This window comes from Salvelinus namaycush, chromosome 21 (genome assembly GCF_016432855.1).
Source record: "Salvelinus namaycush isolate Seneca chromosome 21, SaNama_1.0, whole genome shotgun sequence".
NCBI classification, from domain to species: Eukaryota; Metazoa; Chordata; class Actinopteri; order Salmoniformes; family Salmonidae; genus Salvelinus; species Salvelinus namaycush.
The window spans coordinates 26,067,398-26,077,718 of NC_052327.1; the positions used below are offsets into that span (position 1 = coordinate 26,067,398).

A 10,321-nucleotide genomic window follows, 5' to 3' on the forward strand; every position below is an offset into this window, starting at 1 on the left:
ATTAAGGTGCCACCAGCAGCTTTTACGCCTCGTCTGGAAACCCGAGGGTGAGGGATGTGTGGAAGTGGAGGTTCTGGACAGCTGAGGAAGGAAGGTATCTAGACAAACGTACCATCATTGTGACCAATTAGTTTATTAAGTCGTTGAATTGTTTTTGACACTTGTGGCAGGCAGCCCTATCTTATTTCTGTGAAGAACAGTTTTCAAACACCTTTCCATTTTCTCGGTTTCTTCTCTCTTTTCTCTACTCTCTTGCCCTTTCCCTCCATTACGTTTCCTCCAGACATGACGCTTGGCATTCAGGCCAAAGTGTTCTATCTTGGTTTCATCAGACCAGAGAATGTTTCTCATGGTCTTAGAGTCTTTTAGGTGCCTTTTGGCAACCTCCAAGCATGCTGTCATGTGCTTTTACTGAGGAGTGCAGTTTCTATTTGTTGGCTTTATGTATGCTATTTTTATATAGTTGTCAATGAAAATATACGTAACTTTTCAGGTTTGTATCATTTTCATTTAGATTTGGATTACATTTTGATTAACCGGATGGCAATGATTTTGAGATATGAAGACATTATTATAAATAAAATGAAACTGTTCCACGAAAATGTGCATAGGAAAACCATAACTGGCAAGCAGATTGGTAGAAATTGTCAAATAAATTGGTTATTCCACACAAGAAAGTTGCCGACTCCTCATGTAGCCTATTACCAGAAACTTTAGGAGAGTAATTGCAGAATCTGCGAAAGCCAGCAGGAGCGGGAGGAGAATGGTTGGGTGGCAGGATTGAGTAGCTTGGATGAAAAGGTGCCCAGAGTAAACTGCCTGCTACTCAGGCTCAGAGGCTAAGATATGCATATTATTAGTAGATTTGGATAGAAAACACTCTGAAGTTTCTAAAACTGTTTGAATGATGTCTGTGAGTATAACAGAACTCATATGGCAGGCAAAAACCTGAGAAAAAAATTCAACCAGGAAGTGGGAAATCTGAGGTTGTAGGTTTGCCTATCCAATATACAGTGAGATATTGGTCATTTTGCACTTCCTAAGGCTTCCACTAGATGTCAAAAGTCTTTAGAACCTTGTTTGATGCTTCTACTGTGAAGAATGAGGGAAGGAGAGCTCTTTGAGTCAGGTGTCTGGCACGAGCTGAACATGCGCAGTCACGTGAGAGCGACCTGCATTCCATCGCATTCTGAAGACAAAGGAATTCTCCGGTTGAAACATTATTGAAGATTTATGTTAAAAACATCCTAAAGATTGATTCTATACATCGTTTGACATGTTTCTACGAACTGTAAAGGAATTGTTTGACTTTTTGTCTGACCTGCGCGTCATGAATGTGGATTACTGGACTGAACGCGCGAACAAAATGAAGGTATTTGGACATAAATGATGGACTATATCGAACAAAACAAACATTTATTGTGGAACTGTGATTCCTGGGAGTGCATTCTGATGAAGATCATCAAAGGTAAGTGAATATTTATAATGCTATTTCTGACTTCTGTTGACTCCAAAAAATGGCAGATATCTATGGCTTATTTGGGCTCTGAGCGCTGTACTCAGATTATAGCATGGTGTGCTTTTTCCGTAAAGTTTTTTTGAAATCTGACACAGCGGTTGCATTAGGGAGAAGTTTATCTAAAGTTCCATGTTTAATACTTGTATCTTTTATCAATGTTTATTATGAGTATTTCTGTAAATTGATGTGGCTCTCTGCAAAATCACCGGATGTTTTGGAGGCAAAACATTACTGAACATAACGCGCCAATGTAAACTAAGAGTTTTGGATATAAATATGAACTTTATTGAACAAAGCATACATGTATTGTGTAACATGAAGTCCTGTGAGTGTCATCTGATGAAGATCATCAAAGGTTAGTGATTAATTCTATCTCTATTTCTAATTTTTGTGACTCCTCTCTTTGGCTGGAAAAATGGCTGTGTTTTTCTGTGACTTGGCTCTGACCTAACATAATCGTTTGTGGTGCTTTCGCCGAAAAGCCTATTTGAAATCGGACACTGTGGTGGGATTAACAAGAAGTGTATCTTTAAAATGGTGTAAAATACTTGTTTGTCTGAGGAATTTTAATTATGAGATTTCTGTTTTTGAATTTGGCGCCCTGCACTTTCACTGGTTGTTGTCATATCGATCCCGTTAACGGGATCTCAGCCGTAAGAAGTTTTAAGGTATTTTCTTCTGGTTATCTAGATCTCTGGCTTTGTCTTGAGTCATTTGTGTCTTATTTCATCAAACCGTAAGCTTAAAGCATCAGACAAGCTCAATGTATATGTTTGATTTTACTAAAACACATAGGGAGTGTCTATATATGGAAAGTCAAAACATTTTGAGCAGTCAATTGGTCGAAAGAACAGACTGCTTTCGGGGACAGCCCTAGTCCAAATCAATGTATTTGAAACGGAGCACGGAGGGCACTTCTCGAAAGCGTACTCTGTTTGTATATATTTTGAAGCATGCATCAATGCAAGCTAAAAGGAAGTCGGCAGACCTGCAACCCTCGTAGCGTGTGCACGTTTTTTCATCTGGAGCTGAAACATGGAGAGAGGGGAGAAAGAGTGCAGTTTAAAGGTTTATCATTAATAACTGACACAATTATATAATGAATACATATTAGAATAATACATAATAGTTAATGTATTGTGACTGGTTAGTGTTTTAATTACTCAACAAGTAGTGCCCCAAGGTGGGATCGAATAGTGTTTCAAAAGAAGCAGAAAATGTAAAATAAGGTCACCAAAATTTCCTTTACGGCTATACACTTATGGCTGCTGACTGGATGAAACAAATGATATTACTAAACTTAAGCAATGTTTTACAAATTGGTAATAAACTGAATTTTAGTAGTAGTAGGAGAAGTAAACGTTTAACCTGTAATTGTAATCATGTAGTTGCAGTGTAATATTCCACCACTAGATGGCGATGCTCAATATCATAATTTTCCATCAAAGGAAATATATATTTTTTAAAGCTGACAATTGATGAAATACTAAGAGGAAAATGCACAACTTGTGGTTAATATGTTCAGGATGGGAGGAAAAAAAATACAAAGTTACCTAGTTAGAGAAATGTACGTTAAGCCTCTTAATTATTTCAGTCCGATTTGAGTTATTTTACGAAGTCAGCATGGCTTAACATAGTTTCTTTCGTTTATGACCTCGACATTGTTGCTGGATAGATACTTTCATATCTAACATACTGGCGATGCTAGCTAGCTAACCTCATACCTGGATGCCTCACTCTAGTTCCCGAGAGAGCAGCATACTGGTAAGTCAACTTTGTAATCATCTTTAAAGTTGTTTTACATGCAATCGTACAAGCTAGATAGATAGATATTTTGTTAAAAAGCCTGTTGTCATTCCTTGGTTGTTTCTTTGGAACTAGCTAAGTTATCACTAGCTAGTTAGATGGATACTAATGTGATGTACAGGAGGCTACAGTAACGTTACAGTATTACTGAACAACAACAATATAGCCTTGTCACTACTAGTTGGCAAGTTCCAATTCTCTAGGCCGTCCAATCACAAACCTGAAGCCCCCTGTCCCCAGCAGGAAAGACCAGGAAAAAGTGTTGGCTTAAGGTACAACTTCCTATTGAGGAAATGTAAGACAACTCCGTGTCATATTTAGAGTTACTGACATGAATAGATGCATATACAAGCAATCTATCAAATGTATTTTATAAAGCCCCATTTACATCAGCAGTTGTCACAAAGTGCTTATACAGATACCCAGCCTAAATCCCCAAAGAGCAAGCAATGCAGACGTAGAAGCACAGTGGCTAAGAAAAACTCCCTAGAAAGGTAGGAACCTAGGAAGAAACCTAGAGGTACCTGACTTAGAGGGGTGGCCAGTCCTCTTCTGGCTGTGCTGGTGGAGATTATAAAAGAGGACAGCCATTTAGCTAGATTATTCTTCAAGATGTTTAAACGTTCATAGATGACCAGCAGTGTCAAATAATAGAGGGTTATAGAGGGTGCAATAGTTCAGCACCTCAGGAGTAAATGCCAGTTGGCTCTTCATAGCTGAGCATTTAGAGGTTGAGAGAGACAGTAGGTCCGGTAGAGAGAGACAGGATCTAACAGCGGGTCTGGGACAAGTTAGTACCTCCGGTGAGCCTTGAGCAGGTCAGGGTTCCATAGCTGCAGACAGAAATAGCAGACTGGATCAGCAGCATGACTAGGTGGACTGGATACAGGGACAGCCAGGAGTCGTCAGGCCAGGTAGTCCTGAGGCATGGTCCTAGAGCTCATGTCATGCATCCTTTATTTAACTTGAGTGTAGACTAAGCCATAGAGGTTTGTAACTTCACATGATTTAGCCTAGTTGTCAATCCAGATCTTAATATTTGATATCCTTTTTACTGTACACTGTTGATAGTCATTTTCCCCAAGCGAATCACTGAATGGCCTACCACATACTACAAGGATGTGGTCAGGTTGACACTTCTAAGTCATAATAACACAGAACACACACACACACATCAGATTGCAAGGGCAAGTACAATGAGCAGTTGGGAAAGTTAATTCTGCTGCGTGGGTTGCCAGATACACACACACACAAACTTAATTCATTTGTTGTATTGTATTTATTATGGGTCCCCATTAGCTGCTGCCAAGACAGCAGTTACTCTTCTTCAGGTCCAGCAAAATTAAGGCAGTTATACAATTTTAAAAGCATTACAATACATTCACAACACATTAAGTGTGTGCCCTCAGGCCACTACTCTACTACCACATATCTACAACACAAAATCCTTGTGTACGTGTGTGTACAGTGCGTATGCATGTGTCTCTTCACAGTCCCTGCTGTTCCATAAGTTGTATTTTATCTGTTTTTTAAATCAAATTTTACTGCTTGCATGAGTTACTTGATGTGGAATAGAGTTCCATGTAGTCATGGCTCTATGTACTACTGTGCGCCTCCCATAGTCTGTTCTGTTTAGGTTAGTGTGTAGTCAAGGCTTTGTCATTAAATTATATTGTGCCTATTTTTCAGATCTGCCAACCTGCTCGGTGGGTGACAGGTAACCGTCTTTCCACCAAGCTGTTCCAGGCCTTGAGTGGCACTCTAGAACTTCCAGAGGCTTGTAGACCTGAGGCAGTGTGATGTGGTCCAGGTATTTATCAAACACACGTATACACACTCACTCAGTTTTGTTGTATAATTATTTTAACTTAAGAAAATTGTTCCTCTCTTTTAGATCTGACACCCCTATTAGCTCAACCACAGTCTTCACAGCTGCAGTCGTCTGCCCCTGCACCTGATACAGCGGCCACGACAGGTGACACACATGCACACTCTCCCTCACTTCGGGCTCTATTCAATCAGATCCGCTTTAGCCAACATCCACATAGCGGTTGTTTTGGCGGTGTCTGAGGTGGAACTGTGTTAGAGCTGTCAAATTCACAAGCGGCTCCTGGCATTATACCTAAAGCCGACATTGCCAATGGAAGAAACAGAGTCACATTAACATAAATCTCATGCAGCCCTGTTTACAAGTTAGAGCACTGGAATTTGAGATGTAATCTACACCTCAATTAGGCTGATAGAAATCCTCATTATTTAGTTTAATGATTTTGAATTTGAGCTTCATTATTTCTATATAACCTACACTTTCTTGTTCTGAACTTGTAACGCGAGTAGGACGGGTGTAGTTTTGTGACAATGATCAAGAGCTGCTGCTTACTGATTTGACAGATCCAACACAGTTACACCTCCGACACGGCCAAAACATCCGCTATGTGGTGTCGGCTATCACCGGTTAACACTTGATCTGATTGAATCTAGGCCTTACAGTCATTTATTTAGTCTATTTAGTTGTATGATTATTGTCAGTTAAGGAAATTGTGCCTCTTTTAGATCTGCCACCCCCAGCAGTTCAGCTGCAGTCACAGCAGTCCACTGCCGTGGTATTTAATTTACCGGCTGTACCAGTTCCTACTACACTGGCCGTTAAAGGGAGAAACTTTTGAGGATTCCCAGATGAATACAGGTAATTCAGAATTATATTGCATATGCTCACTCACACCAACAGATGTACACACAGACATGTTGTTGATAAGTATACTTACTGTCACTTTGTGCATCTCTCTTTCAGATCTGTCATGCACTCCACCACTGGCTGACAGCCTCACCTAGAAGTGCATACACTGGGCCTATCAAGACTGACAAAGCAGAGATGGGTGGCTGATAAGGAAAAATAAAACAACATGCACACACACACACACACACACACACACATACACACACACACATACACACACACACACACACACACACACACGTTATCCACAATGTAAATAAGTTGTAATTGTTTATTTAATGTTTGCTCTATTTTATTTTAGTATTGGAGATATCTACTCCTATATATCCATTATCAATATCTGCATAATTACTCTAAATATCTATCAAATCAAAGTGTGATTGATAATATTGTAAAAGACTATGTGTACAGTTTTAGGAAATTCTGTGTACTTTTTTCTGAGTTGAAAAACATGCCTCCCTCTCACACACACACTAGACCCAATGTAAATAAATTGCAATAACTTGTTTATTTTATGTATGCTCCATTTTATTTGAGGAAAATATCTGCAATAAAGTACATTCACAGTTAAAGCAATGTCTTTGGTTTATTGGATATTTCTCCTAATACAATGTGTGACCAGAAGGAAGTCGGAAGACCTGCAACCATTGGACTGTGCAGGTTTTGTCATCTGGAGCTGAAAAATAGAGAGATGCGGAGAGATAGGGAGGAAGAGTGCAGTTTTAAAGGTTTATCATTAATGACTGACACAATTCTATAATGAATACATATTAGAATAATACATAATAGAGTGATCAATAGTTATTGCATTGTGATTGTTTAGTAATAGTTACTGCATTGTGATTGTTTAGTAATAGTTACTGCATTGTGATTGTTTAGTAATAGTTACTGCATTGTGATTGTTTAGTAATAGTTACTGCATTGTGATTGTTTAGTAATAGTTACTGCATTGTGATTGTTTAGTAATAGTTACTGTATTGTTATTGTTCAGTAATAGTTACTAAACAATCACCACATATACATCATATATACATATATATACACCCACATATATCTCATATATACATTAACACACAGAAACCGCAAATCCTCCATATAATTAATTTCATAGGCCTAATAGTACTGTAGAGCTCTTTTTACTTGCACACAATATAGCTGGGTCACCCTGTCCTGTCCTTAGGGGTCCACCACCCTGCAGCGCCCCAACCCAACACACCCCATTCATCTTTAGGATCTTAGTGAAACATTCATTTATTGGTTTCAGGTGTGAGGCCAGAGTGACAACCCACAGGATGACAGACCCCCAGGGCCAGAACTGAGCAGCCCAGCAGGTAGAGATGGCCTAAATAGGCATCTCCCTTGACGTGGGATGGTTTTCAATGCAGACTCCTTTAATCTTACTGTATTCCATATAAGGCATCCAGACCTTATGAAGGTTGGCCAGTATACCCTTAATCTTGTAATAAATCAAATCTAGTGATACATAACTTGACATTGTGGGAGGATAACCAACCTTCCAATGAAAGGCAGTGCATTTCTTAGCCGCTATAAATGCTTGGTTACAGAGTTTCTTCAGATAACAGTCTCCAGTATCAACATTTCCAAGCAAACAGAAACAGGGAGAAGGGAGAATCTGTAGACATGCTGAGATAAAAGAACATACTCTTTGCCAGAATTCAGCCAGAATTCAGCCAAGCTTCACAAGACCAAACCATATACAAATACATCCCCTTTGTGTTTTTTGACAGATTTTTGTTGGGGATTTTTTTATTATGCTAATTAGGCGCGGACAACGATTTTAGGAGGTTAACAAAGAGTGTGTGGGTTGGGAATATAAATAAAATCAGCCACACAGAAAAGAACAGATAAAGTGTTTAAATTTCAAATTTGCTTAAAGTAAAAGGCAATCAGTATGTAAATTATTTATATTTTCCAAAGGAAACCACTATATGTGGGGAAAATCACGACACAGGAATGGGATAGGAAAATGTTAGTCCGTGATACTAGAGAAAAACAAATAAATATACGAAGATAACGGAGATAAGAGTGCAGTGTAATTACTGGTTTCCGTAGTGTAGTGGTTATCACGTTCGCCTCACACGCGAAAGGTCCCCGGTTCAAAACCGGGCGGAAACATATTTTTGTGACTAGTAGAATTATATCGACTCAATTTTCAAAAAACCATTAGTGAAATGGTAGCTTACACCGATGCGACCAATATTTTTTTTAAACTCGCAATGTCAAATGGTCACGTAAGTGTAGCCTCATGATATCTCAATAATGGCCACCGTAAATTGGATATTTTAGTGATATAACATTTAAAAAAGTGAACTATACCTGACAAGTATGAGTGGTTTAGGTAAATTTCCCCATCCTTTGTGGGCTCAGTCAAGTTACTTTTAGCTGATGTTTACCCTGCAAGCTACTGGCAGAAACTTTGTACAGTTGGCTAAACATAGTGATAAGTAGACCTAATGCACTTTTTTCTCCAACCCAACGTAGACCTACCTAGCGAAGTGAGCAAACATGGTCCCCTTTTCAACATTGCTTTTTAGTGTTTAATCACAATTGCTGCTGATAGGCTACACTGATTGATGAACCATGTCAAATTGGCTAGCTAATAACAGATCACATCAATATGGCTAGTTAACAAGCTAACATTCGGGGGATAAACAAGATGGCTATATTTGCTTGCCATCTATAGTGGTGCTGACAGTAGTCAGACTGACAACTTTACCAGGATAAGGACTTGCTGATTTCAAGTGCTTTCCAAAATCAAATAACATTTTATTTGTCACATGCGCCAAATACAACACTACCTTGATATACTTGCAAGACCTTTACCAACAATGTAGTTCAAGAAATAGAGTTAATAAAATATTTACTAGATAAACTAAAGTTTAAAATCAAATCAAATCAATCAAAAGGTAACACAATAAATGTACATAACAATAATGAGGCTACATACAGGGGGTACCGAGTCAATGTGCCGGGGTACAGGGTAACCGAGGTAATTTGTAAAGTGACTATGCAAGATAATAAACAGAGAGTAGCAGCAGTGTAAAAACAAAAAGGGGGGGGTTCAATCTAAATAGTCTGGGTGGCCATTTGATTAGTTTAGTTGTTCAGCAGTCTTATTGCTTGGGGGTAGAAGCTGTTAAGGAGTCTTTTGATCCTAGATTTGGTGCTCCGGTACCTCTTGCTGTGTGGTAGCAGAGAGAACAGTCTATGACTGGAGGGTGACTGGAGTCTTAAGACAATTTTTCGGGCCTTCCTCTGACACCGTCTAGTATATAGGTCCTGGATGTCAGGAAGCTTAGCCCCAGTGATGTACTGGGCCGTACACACTACCCTCTGTAGTGCCTTGTGGTCAGATGCCAAGCAGTTGCCATACCAGGCGGTAATGCAACCGGTCAGGATGCTCTTGATGGTGCAGCTGTATAACTTTTTGAGGATCTAGGGACCCATGCCAAATCTTTTCAGTCTCCTGAGGGGGAAAAGGTGTTGTCGTGCCCTTTTCACAACTGTCTTGGTGTGTTTGGACCATGATAGTTTGTTGGCGATGTGGACACCAAGAAACTTGAAACTGTCGACCCTCTCCACTTTAGTCCTGTCGATGTTAAAGGGGGCCTGTTCGGCCCTCCTTTTCCTATAGTCCACGATCAGCTCCTTTGTCTTGCTCACATTGAGATAGATAAAGCTAGCTACATGCCAAATGGATAGGCTACCCTCATGTATCTGAAAATACATAATTGATGTTTACTGATCATGAAAAACATGCAGTTGCTTGCTGTATAACTCTGATATAGCTAAATGTGGAATAATCGGAAATGTGTAGTTCTATGTTCTTCAAGAAGTAATGATATTAAAACCAAACAGTTAAAATGTATTTAATTAACAATACCTTGAAAAACGCACATAGCCAATGCACCGCATTGTGACGTTTTATTGATAACTACCTAATGGCATGAAAATATGTTTCCGCCCGGTCTCGAACCGGGGACCTTTCGCGTGTTAGGCGAACGTGATAACCACTACACTACGGAAACTATCAGAAGTTGTAGGAACGTGATAACTACTACAGTACGGAAACAAGCAGAAGTAGTAGCAAAGAATGATCGTGGCCACAACCCCACCACCCATAATAGACAAGTGGGATACTGAACCCTATGGAAATTGAACACACAGTATGGCCAGAGATGACAAACTAAATAAAATAGTTCAACGGCAGTAAGGAAGGGCAAAAGTTTGGAATGGGC

General features: G+C 39.4%; 2 non-coding genes across 2 annotated transcripts; one reads left to right on the top strand and one right to left on the bottom strand.

Annotated features, from left to right (window-relative positions):
• The first annotated feature begins 8,125 nt into the window (after positions 1–8,125).
• Positions 8,126–8,198, top strand: trnav-cac. Its single transcript has one exon. It is a non-coding gene; the product is annotated as a tRNA-Val (tRNA).
• Positions 8,199–10,038: 1,840 nt separating this feature from the next.
• Positions 10,039–10,111, bottom strand: trnav-aac. Its single transcript has one exon. It is a non-coding gene; the product is annotated as a tRNA-Val (tRNA).
• Between the last annotated feature and the right edge of the window lie 210 nt (positions 10,112–10,321).